Source organism: Myotis myotis, unplaced genomic scaffold (assembly GCF_014108235.1).
Source record: "Myotis myotis isolate mMyoMyo1 unplaced genomic scaffold, mMyoMyo1.p scaffold_m19_p_6, whole genome shotgun sequence".
Taxonomy (NCBI): Eukaryota; Metazoa; Chordata; class Mammalia; order Chiroptera; family Vespertilionidae; genus Myotis; species Myotis myotis.
In genome coordinates, this window is record NW_023416368.1 from 69,700,317 (window position 1) to 69,711,466 (window position 11,150).

Genomic DNA, 11,150 nt, shown 5'->3' on the forward strand with positions numbered 1-11,150 from the left:
TTGAATAAATTAACATGAAGCAATGTCAGCCCACTGAATCCCAGGAAATCACATCTTATCGAAGAGTAATTAACTTGCTAAAACTATGAGAGCAAGAGATGCCAGGATTTGTTTAGAAAGATTTTCATCCCTATCAGAGATCACATTAAATGAAAGCAGTGTGCATGCTGACAGATTTCTGACAGAAATGAGTTGGAACTTGTAGGCAGAGTCAACCGAGCTCCCAAGTTAGGTTGCAGCGCATCAGAAAGGAAGACACTGAAAATTCCTTTGATGCATTGCTCAGAAAGGAAGGGTACCCTCCATATTCAGTCATTCATAATTTTATGGTATTACTCTCAGCAATCATGTATCCTGAACACCTGTTAGCCAAGCCTGAGTTTATTGGTTTTGTTTTGTTGTTGTTAGTAGATGCCATTGACCTTCATGAGGGTTGGTGCAAAATCAAACTCATCTTTGCATCCTGACTGGCTAATCCATTGCCTTTTATATAGCGAATTTATAATATATGTGATAACTTAGCCCCTAGACAGGGGACTGGAACATAGTGACAGATTCATATCAGCAGTTCAGGACTATACAAGACAGATAAGTAGAATAATGGGATGAGTGAAGACAAGCCTAGTTAGAGTAATTGTATCTATTGCTATGGTAAGTTAATTATGCACGTACATGTGTTCTCGCTACACATTTGCCTTTAAAAATAAGTGTCTCTCATATCCAAGATTTGGAAGCAGCCCTAGTGTTCATCAGTAGATGAGTGGATAAAAAATCTGTGGTACATTCACACAATGGGATAATACTCTGCTGTAAAAAGGAAGAAAATTTTACCCTTTGCGATAACATGGATGGACCTGAAGAACATTATGGCAAATGAAATAAGGCAGTCAGAAAAAGACAAGTACCATAATATTCATATGTGGAATTTAATGAATAAAATGAATTACCAAGCAAAACAGAGACAGACACATGGATAGAGAGCAGCTTGGGGTGCAGGATGGTTTGCGAGGGGGTGTGTGGAGGGATTGAGCCCCAAATAAGACGAAAGAGAACTCATAGACATGGACAATAGTGTGGTGCTTGCAGGGGTGGAGGAGGATGTGTAGAGGGGGAAGAGGGCATGCAGGGGCTAAGTGGTGATGGGGGAAAATGTGTCTCTCTGCTGCCTCAGGATCCTAGTGCATGCTCTTGCCTCCACCTATAATTCTCTTTCTCTTGCTCTTCATGTGGCCAGTGTCTTTTCATCCTTTAATATTATTTTTGTCAGAATGATCTTCTCTGACAATATTCCCTGTCCCCATCACCAATTTCATGATACTTATAGTATCTAACTAATTTATTTGTTTACCTTTTTTTTTATATCAAGAGCTTATTAAGGGAACTTTGATATGGGGCATGTCTTGGGCAGCAGCTAGACAACATGGGTATACTCCATGCCACATGGTAGCTACAAAAGGGTTCTATAGCATTAATTCGGATGGGTAGTGATACTGGAGTGTGACCAGCCCCAGATAAGCAGAAAACATCTTACATGCTTTCCCAGGGGAGGGCAAAGGCCTGTTCCAGGAACCAGAATGCCTGGGGCATAGGTTAGGGTTTGATCAGACCCTATGAGGGGATTTATGGGAATCAATCTCTGTTCTGGACTGGACCTAGCTTAAGGGTCCACAGTGATCACATCATGGGACAGTCTCTCCTCCACAAATGAAATTGAGAGTCCAGAAAAAACATCATACATCCACAGGCAATCGATGTTCAACAAGAGTGCCAAAGTAATGTTTGGTGGTTATGGGGGTTTGGGTCATAGGGTTTACTTCTTTTATTAGCCTGCATTTCCTATTAGAATGTAAGCTCCATGAGGTCCAGGACTTTTCTACTTAGTCTTTCCCTGGTGCCTAGTTACAACATGTAGCATAAATAGGTTCTCAACAGATATTTGTTGAAACCTAAGTAGTAAACATTCTATAATCATTACCTGTGTTGAGGTACATAATAGAAAAACTTTTTTTGAAGCATAAGATAAAGTCATTGTCAGATGTGTAATATAAAAGATGATTTCAAGTTAGATTTTCAGTATATTTCTTTTGAGTTGAGCATGCTATGTAGAAAACATTCCATTTAATAAGGAATGTTTTAATGCTGTTATCATTTGGATGGAGCAGTGTGCATCCATTATGTAAGCTATGGAAAACTGACCATTGTTTGAAAATAATTTTTTCATTAACAATATTGCAGCTTTTAGTCTTGGAATTTTGTGGATCAGTTGTGCCTATGATCAGTCCTAGTAGAGTTTCACTGCCAATTTAATAATAGCAAGACCTCAAAACGATATGTCTTAAGCTTAGGGTTGGGATTGAATAGTACAGTAAACAAGTCCGCTACTGTAAGTGTCCTCATTTCTGGGGACATGGTTACAAGAGGAGGCTCTGCCTGGGTTGTAAACTCTAACCTGCTGAGTGATTTTTAGCAAATCACTCAACTTTGTTCTGACATATGTATAAAATAGGCTAATAATATCTACCTCAGAGTTTGTTGACCAGATTATAGTAAGATGATATAAAATAATAAAAAGAGGATGACATATTAGAAGAACTTAATAAATGTTAGTGCACTGTTATTTACATATACTATTTTTACTGACCTTCTGCTTTAACTAAGCAATTAGGGGATAAAGTGTATCTTCTATAAGGAAGCAAGGAACAGAACGCAGACACAGCCACATGTGCTCTCCGGCACTTTCCCCATGTGACTGAATATTTTATTGACTTTTGCTTTGTGTGAAGTCTGCATAAACGTTAATATCACTTTTCCCAATAATCCAACTGAATCTTTAAAATAATCCAAAAACGCCTGATCATTTATCACCTATTGTTATTAATTGCATATACTTGACTCAGGGAATATAAATATTCATTCAATCAGCAATATTCTATACTGAAACCACTGAGGCAATGAATAGTATACTTCTTTAATAGATGGTCAGATGAAACTGGAGAGAAATTTTTAGATTAGCGATGCAGAGGTTCTTAATGTATCAGGAAACTATTGTAAATGACCTGAAATCTGGAGATAGGCTACTCTGAAAATAGCTGTCAGTGATTTCTCTGTGGAGAAAATGAGGTCAGAGTTTCTTGCCTAATCAAATATTGTGATTATTTACCGCACCTCCTTGAATGTGTGGCACTATGCTATATGCTGTGTGTGTGTCAGGCATTTTGTCATCAAGCTTTATTAACACGAACAACCCTCTTCTAACATTAGAGAGAGAATAACTTATCTATAGTATACAGTATAACAAATGAATGGATATTCGTAATGTAGTGTCCATGCCAATAATAAAGGGCTTTGGCAGATAGGACTTTGCTTCTTACCATTGGCACCAAACTTCGTGCTGGTATCAGGCAGCCACATTCCTTAGAAAAGGCTGGACTTCTTTCCGGTGCAGGTCAGGGCTTATACCAACCACAGTGATTCCATTGTCTTTGCCAGGGAGTGGGTTAGTGAAGTAGTAAAGGTGATGAGGATGATGATAAACATATCGGTGAACATTTGCTCTGTGCTTATTATATGCCTGGCACCAACCTAAGTGCTTTACATGTTTTAATTCTATCGCTCCTCTGGGCTTTTCCTTTCCTGAATACGAATGTAGCTTTTTGGCATAGGAGGGCCTAAAAAACAAGTGGGAAAGAAGCTTAAGGGCTTTGAATTAATCAATTCGGGAACAAACTTACACCTAACTTATCGCTAAATGACATCATCAATGTCTTTTCTGTTTATATCATCTTTTTGTTGGGTCTTCTGTTAATTGCAGCTGAAAGTATCACCATAGACATGGACTTTACATTAAGTTATTTCAAACCACACTTCTCTTATTGAGGACCCCACTTTACACCAAAAGAATTAGAGCAAGGGGATGATGCTCACGGGATTTGAAGATGACAATAGGGACTATTGAAGCGCAAGTTAGGATATAAAGCCTTAGAAACTGGGCTGCTGCCCCACAGGATATGCTACTTGATTTCAACCAATGACCAGTAACAATGCTTTTCCTCTGTTAGGCAGAATAGAAGAATATAGGGACAAAGGGTGTTAAATACGAATGCTACCTCTCAGTATTGCAATAAGTGGCCCAGTTACAAAAAGTTTTTTTCCCCCCCTACTTCCATGACTTTGAATTCTTCTGGTTTAGAGCGTAGTACTCAAGGGAGACATGCTTCCACCAGGGGACAGAAGAAAGAGCCCTTTAATTAGAAGCTGAGAATAGCAACTGGTCATTTTGGACTTCTCATGTCCCCGGGTGAGCAGATATAAAAAGAAACATGGTGTAGAGTTGGCTAATGAATTCCGACTGCCAGGGGGAAATAGGATTCCTTTCACACTATGGTGGCAGGCAGGGACATGGATGGAATCATGGACACCTGCTGGGATGCTTCCTCGTAATGCTATATCCAGAGATAAAAGTTAATGGTAGACTTTATACATCTAGTTTTCACGGGCTCAGATACCTCAGAAATAAAGATTTGGATCAATTGGCTGGGTTGAGACAGGTTGGGTGCTTGAAATCAGAGGAGATATGTCATGGATGGTGCAGGAAATAATTCATAAATATAAAACTATGGCTTCCTGACCAGTTGTTGAAATAAAAATTGTAGCACCTAGTCATATTTTCTTCATTGATATTTAGTGTATATATTTATAACTAAGATATTATAAACATAATTTAAATGTAGTTTGCAGTAAACATATTTTTGTCTATTGAGGAAATGGTGTTTAGGGCTAGGCAGAAAGATTTTAAAAAAATCTTCCTAGTGGGTTTCCCTCAGTAGTGAGCATCGCCTCATAGACTGAAGGGTCACAGGTTCAATTCCGATCAAGGGCAGGTACCTCCGACATAGGTTCAATCCTTGGCCCCAGTAGGCAACCAATGGATGCATCTCTCATGCATCGATGTTTCTCTGTCTCTCCCCCTCCCTTCCACTCTCTCTAAAAATCAATGGAAAAAATATCCTTGGGTGAGGATTAACAAAAACAAAAAGCCCCGCTGATGTGGCTCAGTGGTTGAGCTTTGACCTATGAACTAGGATGTAATGGTTCAATTCCTGGTCAGGGCACATGCCCACTTTGCAGGCTAGATCCCCAGAAGGGGACATGCACGAGGCAGCTTATTGATGATTCTCTCTCACTATTGATGTTTCTATCATTCCCTCTCCCATCCTCTCTGAAATCAGTAAAAAATATATTGACATATGTAAAAAGTATGATAAAAAAGTATGACGTTAGCTGTAGGCTTTTACGAAATTGTCCTATTTTTTAAATAAATTCTTTAAATAAAAATACAATACCTATGCACAAAAGCATCTGGGTACTATGACGAATTATCACACTTTAGTAAATACCACCCAAGTGGAGAAACACAACATTGCCACCAGCTCAGAAACCTTCCTCCCTTGTACATTCTCTCAATCGACCACACTACCACTCTCCAAATTTAACCGCCATCTTATCTTGTAAAAACATAGATTAGTATGCTTGTTTATGAATTCTATGTTAATAGCATCATACTGTTTTAATTATTTTGTGTCTGGCTTCCATTGTCAACATTATGTTTGTGAGGTTCATCACATGTAACATTAATGCATTCATTTTCACTTCTGAATGGTGTATAGAGTTTTAATTAATATAGTAGTGTACACTTATTTTCTTTGCAGTTGAGCCTTCTATTAGACAGCTGGATTTTCTTTTAGTACAATAATAATTTGCTATGTACATTCTTGTATATGCATTTTATACACAAACGTATATATTTCTCTTGGGCATAAAACTAGGAGGGCAATTTATGAGTCAAAGTGTGTGTATACATGCAATTTTAGGCCATGGTCTTTTCCCCTGAGGTTTTTTTTTTTTTTTTTTTTTTTTTTAATGTCCCATTATTCTGCTTTGCAAATGTTACTATTGAGAAGTCTAAAGCCCAATGTGACTTCTTGTTTTTGTTTTTTAATGTCAACTTTTTCGGCCTGGATACCTGAAGAATTCTAACTTTGTCTTTAAAATTTCATAATATAATGAGAATATATATGTCTCGATTATTGTGCAACTTTTTTAAATATTAGAAGGTATATTTTAAAATTTTTGTTTTATTCTAAATTTGGATAAATGTATTTGAATTATGTCTCTGTGTACTTTTTCTATTCTATTTTTATTAAGGATGTCACTTATCTGCCCTTTACATTTATCAATTTATTTTCATTTACTTTAAGCCTTTTGCAATTTTCCCTCCCTCTTTGCATTTAAATGGTGTTTCAAGATATTCTTAATGCTATTTCAGTTTTAATTTTTTTCTTTCTGTTTCAAATTTAGTTATTAGATCTATAGTGATGGAGGGTTTTTGTTTGCAGTTTTTCCCTTTAGCTCTTCAACTTTCCTTTTTCTGTTTTATCATTTTGTCTTTGAACTCTTATTTTATTGAATTTGTGGTTTTTTGTTTTTTTGTTTTAATTCTTTCATAGTGTAAAGTACTTGTGGGGAATCAATTTTTTTCCTTGGGTTATGTTTTTTTTATGACAGATTTCTTCACCTTCAATAACATGATAGATGTTTTAAATTTTTTTTAAAAAACTGTAGTTTGTTTACATTGTTTCCTGACATATATATAGGGTGGAGCAAAAGTACTTTTACAGTTGTGAGTATGTGAAACACTGTTTATTCTTATATTATAATTCTTTATTAATTAATGTCTTATTTTCTTTTTCAAAACATTTGTTAATCCTCACTGGAGGACATTTTTTTTCCATTGATTTTTGGAGAGAGTGGAAGGGAGGGAGAGAGGAGGAGAGACAGAGAGAGACAAACATTGATATGAGAGAGACACATTGATTGGTTGCCTCTCCCATGCACTCTGGGGCCAGAGATTGAATCTGCAACCCAGCTACATGCCCTTGACCAGGAATCAAATCCACGACCCCTTAAGTGTGCAGGCCGACACTCTAACTGCTGAGCAACACCAGCCAGGGCAATGTAAACCTACTTTTGCCCCAACCTGTATTTGTATCCAGTTCATGGTGAACAGAGTACTCTGTCTGGAAGTTTCTGTAATTATATAGTATGGGTAAATTCTCTGCTGTATTTCCCTTCTTTGGACAGTTGTTTGATTTGTTACAGTTTGATGATTGGTTGTCTGTGCTATTTTCTGAAGCCTGAGGGTTCAAAGGTAGGAAAGGAAATGTACAATCCTTGTTCTAGACAACTTTGGCTTGGCTTCCTGAAATCCTTCTAATGTCTCCTAAGAGGGTCTATTTCCATAACTTTTGGGGTTTTTTTTCCAACTAAAGATGATGAACCCAAGTAGCTAAATTTGGCAAGCATGTCAAACTCAAAAGGAGGCATGCGGCCTATAGGCCGCAACTTTGACATGCTTGAGGGGCTTCTATTAATAAAAGTCTTCCCTTGTCTTTCCTTAGAGCTGCCTACTCACCTCTTCAGTTAGCTTGCATCCAAATCAGAAGATATGAGTAACGTTCTTAGGATGTTTTTTTAGCCCTTTTTCTTTCCTTAGTAATGTTTTTGGAGAATGGGGGTCTGTTCAGATTCTTGTACCACATAGTTTATGGTCTTTATTTCTCACACATGTAGTGAATAGTCATGGCTTTTGCTCTTCATATATTAACGTGTTTATTATGTGGCACTGCCCCAAACACCTCAGGTGTAATGCAATATATACTTCCTGCATAAATTCTGAATTTCTGCTTTCTTTTCCTTTCTGTGTTTCTATTGCCCAACATATATAGCACAAAGCTATCCCCCTTCCTTTGTTTGCTTGCTGCTGGTGAATTTGAGACTATTTTTAATTGCTTTACCTTTAAAAATTGTTTTAACCCAAAGACTATGGCTTCATGTTGTGCTTTATAATACGAGGCGAAAAAGCTATTCAAATAGAGAATTACATAAAACCACATGTATTCATTCAATGAAAGTTCATTAGTTACCATGAACATGGGTCTGTCATATTTTAATTAAAAAATGTAATAGTACTTTAGATACCAATTATCTTTCTTTTCTCAGCATTTATTATTATATAACCAGTCCTGAGATGGAAATTTTTGTTCTTTGTGAATGAATGCATGTTGGTTAGTTTTCCTATATTACATATAAACAACCTTTTGGAATAATGATAATTTGTTCCTTTTTATAAAAATGCTTCTCAGTGAAATGACCCAGCCCTGAAACTCTTATTACAAATACATACAGTTTTGCTAGTTTTGCCCTTTCCCTGTTGGGAAAGGACACAGTTATCTATATTTCAGCCAGTAGCTATGTTTTATCCTTCTTTACAGAACACACACACACACACACACACACACACACATCTCTGTTTATTTTTTTATTTTTTTTATTTTTTTGCTTTGTAAACATTAGAGTTTTATACAAATATAAAGTTATGCACTTTCAAAGCTATCACTCCAATAGACACTTATTCAATTAAACAAAACATCTTTAAAAAATTTTAACAATGTATAAATACATTGACAAAATAGTCTGTTGAATAAGAGTCAAACAAAGGTTATAGTATACCTATAAGAGAATTTACATGTGTCTGTAACAGTTCCTAGACTGTTTCACATATTGCTTTTTAGAAAATACCGTTAACACAAATGCATGATTTACAATATCCCCACTAAATCAAGAAAAAAAAATAGATTCATAAAATAAAATGTCTTTTAGGCATTTATTATGCCAAGTATTTAAATAATTATTCTTATTATGACATAAGAATAATGCTCTCTTTATGGTAAAAGGTTTCGTTAGGCCAAGGACCACTGATGCTCTTCGGGAGGTTCCAAAGTTAAAGCTGGTTGACCGCCCCCAGAATAAATAGAACACAGCAATCTCTACGTATCCCATACACAGACACCATGAAAACTCACTTATTTCATGGACCAAAAATACATGACTTGTTACAATAAAAAAACCAAAATTTTAGAAACTAGCTCATGCCACTGATCCAAATTTGGTTTTTATCTGCCTGTGAATGCCTAGGATAAGAGTATCATTATGAAGTACATAGTAAGCCGTAAAATTAACAATTATTTCTAACTTATACATAGCCAAAGTGCTCACTCTTCCCATGGAAGCAAAACTTTCTTCTTCTGAAAATAATCTACAGAAATATTTAAAGACACATAATTTTGAAATGAGATTAAGAACAACCTTCTACATTCTATTAATCAAAATGCAAATGTCTTCATTACATATGTACATGAACATAAACACTTTTGTCAAACTGCAGTACATGGATATTACATGACTGTGCACATACATATGTACGCCATAAACAAAATTTTGACAATGTTTCTAGCAACACCATATTTTCAAGCCCCAAATGCTAGCAAGAAAATGGAAACTACTTTTCCTTTTTTTTTTCAAGTAAACTTTCAAATGGAAAAATAAACCCAACACTCCTCTCTGCTACATGTACTGAGTTCTAAAAGGCTCAGAGTGAAGAATCTCTTCAGTTGTTCCCAATAGAACAGACCACACAGGACTCCTCTCCCTCTTCGGGAGGTCTGATCATCTCCGGTGTTTTGTCTTAAAAACTGCTTTCCAAGGTAAGATGTGGCCATGCTCGTTAAATTCTTTCTGCTGCCCACTTTGCACCTGATGTAGCCATATAGGTTGGCACCTTGTAGCACCACACCCATTGTAACCACTGCCAATCACTTCAGTCTGAAGGAGAAGAGAGCGCTGAAGGCAACTATCATCCAAAGCACTGGACAGGCAATAAGTCCTAACCAAAAGATTCTTGATTCAGAAACAGTTTTATTCTCTTGAGGGGATGCCTTCCTGGACTCAAACACCCAATGGCTTTTTCCATCTTCATCAATATGATTCCACCATTAGTCTACCTGTGACATTCTTGACTGCCCAAAAGTCACATAACAATAACAAGATAATCGTCACCATACAGGCAATAAAGCTGCTGCTGAACAATTCACAGAGAAGATAGACTACAATTGCACTGACTTGAAAGAATAAATGGAAAAATGATGCCACTGGATGTCTGATTTTGGATTTTTGGGGTCGATTAGTTGTTTCTTCTTCTGCATCAAACAGTGCAATACCTTCACTGTCATCATTACTGTCCTGCTGCAACATGGCGGCCCAGCGTAGCCCCCCACACCTGTTTATTTTTAGATTACCAGAGTAATATACAAAGTGTTTGACCCTGCATACTATAAACTTTAACTTTAATACAAGGAATGTAATTTGAGATTCTTAACAAATCCCTTAGTGGAATTTTAAAAACAGATTCTCAATACCTCAGTTAGGATTATTAAAGTGGGTACTGAAAATGAAGTATTTTATATTCTTTTTTTATAGTGATATAATTATTTTATGAAGTTTTAGGAAAAATTCATTATCTCCAAGTTTCTGTACCTAAAAAAGATAAATATATTTCACTAAAAGCATATTGTAAGTCCAAAAAAGAACTTTGTACAGTTTTCTCATTTAATAAAATGAATGCTTATTGAGTATTCAGGCCTATAGAGCAGCTACTTGAGGACAAAAAGCACAGACCTATTCTCACACTGTTTATCTCTGTCTATAATCTCCGTGCTCATAAATCTAAAACCTTTAAATGAAATAAGGGTAGTTCTTACAGGGATATCACTTTCAGAATGCAAATATAATATTTAAGGAGATGTATTTAAAACCACTGTTCAGAGAGCAATCATTGGGAAATGATGCTGAAAAGCATAATCTTCAGAGATAAAAATCAGAATGTGTTTGGTAGAAGAAGCACTGATTAAGTTGGGTGTATGTGGCATACAAATAATGCATTGATTCAGATACACTTTTATTACGGGGGAAGCGCATCAAGCCTCACTTAATGAATTCGTGTCTCCCTTTTTAGCTTAAAGTTTCATTTTCATTACAACTGACTCCTGGCATTTATACTTTGCTATCTTTTCAAATTAATACATTTAAAATGGAACTCATGACTTTCTTCACTTGGAGATGCTAAAAATTCTCAGCATTTGGAGGACCTGTAACCTTTCCTAAATGGGCCCTACTTCTAGCCACGGAAAATAATTCTTAGATGGGGCTTTAACTCCTAGTTTCATTACAAAGACAGATTGTCAGGGTAATAAATT

General features: G+C 36.2%; 1 pseudogene; it reads right to left on the reverse strand.

Annotated features, from left to right (window-relative positions):
* Nucleotides 1-9,451: 9,451 nt before the first annotated feature.
* On the reverse strand, nt 9,452-10,149 carry LOC118658628 (annotated as a pseudogene).
* Between the last annotated feature and the right edge of the window lie 1,001 nt (nt 10,150-11,150).